The sequence below is a fragment of the Penaeus monodon genome, chromosome 26 (assembly GCF_015228065.2).
Source record: "Penaeus monodon isolate SGIC_2016 chromosome 26, NSTDA_Pmon_1, whole genome shotgun sequence".
NCBI classification, from domain to species: domain Eukaryota; kingdom Metazoa; phylum Arthropoda; class Malacostraca; order Decapoda; family Penaeidae; genus Penaeus; species Penaeus monodon.
Genome location: NC_051411.1, coordinates 8,412,454 through 8,414,953, shown reverse-complemented (window position 1 = coordinate 8,414,953; position 2,500 = coordinate 8,412,454).

The following is a 2,500-nucleotide window of genomic DNA, read 5'->3' as shown; positions in this document are numbered from 1 at the left end:
CACCATTTTATTATATTATATATAATTATAATATAAAAATATATAATTTGTGTGTTGTTTGTTTGTGGTTGTGGTGGTGTGTGTTGTGTGTGTGTTGGTGTTTTTGTGTGTTTGTTTTTGTGTGTGTGTGTGTGTGTGAGTGTGTGTTTGGTTGTGGGTGTGTGTGTGTTTTTGTGTGGTGTGTGTATTATGGTGTGTGTGTGTGTGTGTGGTTGTGTGGTGGGTGTGTGTGTGTGTTTTGGTGTGTTTTGTGTTTTTTTTTATATTATAAAAATTATATTTTAAATTATAATATATATATATATTATATAACACCACACAAAAAAAAATAATATATATATATTAATATAAAATTATATATTATAAATATATATATTATAATAATAATTGTGTGTGTGTTGTTGTGTGAGAGAGTGTGAGGAGTGAGGAGTGTGTGTGTGTGTGGGGTGTGTGTGTGGTGGGGTGTGTGGGGTGGGGTGTGGTGTGTTGTTGTGTGGGTGTCGTGTGTGGGCATGGGTATGTGTCAATATTCGTATTCTCTACCCTACCACTCAGGGCACAAATTAATGCTTTTTAAAATCAACCCAAAGGAGGGGAACCCCTTACACTCACTACAGAACCCAAAGCTTTCCCCGGGTCGGTAAAAGGCGATCCAATTAAAAGCAATCAAGGACAAAAATAGATTATATTTCATCCCGGGGGGGAGTTTAAGTAAAAAAGCACTTTGGTAAAAGGGTCATGCTTCGCTGTGATATTGTTGTGTGAATTTACTTTTTTAACTGGTTGTTGTGATGAAAATGATACGGTTATTTTATGTGAGAATTTTACTGATGATTTTGCTGGTGATAATGATGAAAATGATAATGAAAAGGGGTTTAAATGATGATGAGATAAAAATGTGATAATGATAATCCAAAAAGTGCGATGAAAATAATAATTTACTAACATTTTTTGATGAACACTAATGATAAAAATTATTATTGATGGGAAAAATGAAAAGATGAAAAAAAAGTTAATATTAAAAAAAATATTGCGTGCTGTGCTGAGGCAAAAACAGTAAAACAAAACAAAAAAATGACAGTAACAAACAAAAAAAATAATGAAAAATTTAATAATGTAATGAAAAAATAAAAACAATAAAAATGTAATCATTGTGATAATATAAAGCTAAAAATGATTAAATAACATGAGTGATGATGAGGAAAAATTTTTTCCCCCCCCCTCCCCCATCCCCCCCCCCCCCCACCCCACCCCTCTTCCCCCCCCTTTTGAAACCCCCCCCCCCCCTATTGCACCGCTCGTAAGCAACTGCACTGCCCCAACTCATCCTTTTCCCAAGTGAGCCCAAACACAGCAAAACACTTAGATCTGAATTCTTTTCTCCCCAAAAGGGCCCTTTTTTCGCTCCGTGCAGAACGACCTTTTGGATTTATAGAAATGCTGTAACGCCTTTCTGGGGATGAGGGGTAAAAAGGTCAGGGGGAAGGGGGGGGTGGATGGGGGAAGGGGGGGGGGCGGGGGGGGAAGGGGGGGGGCGGAGGGGGGGGGGGGACGAGAGGAGAAGAAGGGGAGGTGAAGTCTGTTTAAAGATATGTACGGGCATGTCGCACACACCACACACAAACACACACGCACACCAAAACACACAAATATATCACACACACAACAAACCCCACACAAACAACCACCCACACACACACACCCACACACCACCACACACACCAACACAAACACCATATATAAATATATATAAAAATATATAAATATATTATAATATATATATAATAGCAGACATATTGTGTATAATATAAAAAAAAAAGAAATACAAAAAAACGAGACCAAGGAAAAAAAAATTTTTAAAAAAAATAAAATAATAAATTTTAAAATATTAAAAAAAAAAAAAATAAAGAAATAATAAAAAATAAAACAATATATAAAAAAAATATAAATAAAAAAAGGAAAATAAAAAAAAAAATAATTAAATAAAAAAAAAATAAAAAAAAAAACAGACACAAACCCACACACACCCCCACCCCAAAAAAAAAATATAAAAAAAAATAATAAAATAAAAAAACACAAAATAAAAATAAAAAAAAAAAATAATGAAAAAATAAATAATACACAAAACACAAAACAACCACACAACAACACACACCCCACACACACACACCAACCCACCACAAACCACAACACAACACACACAAAAACCACACACACCACAACACACACACACAAAAATAGATATTAAAAATATATAAATTATAATAAAAAAAATATAAAAATTTTATAAAAAACACCAAAAAAAAAAAACAACAAAATAAAAAAATAAAAAAAAAAAAAAAAAATAAAAAAAAAAAAAATTTTAAAAAAATTTTAAAAAAATTTAATATAAAAATAAAAAAAATTTTAAAAGAATAAATATTTTTAAATAAAATTTTTATTAAAAAATATTAATAAAAAATTTAAAAATAATAAAAATTATAATATAAAAAATAAATAT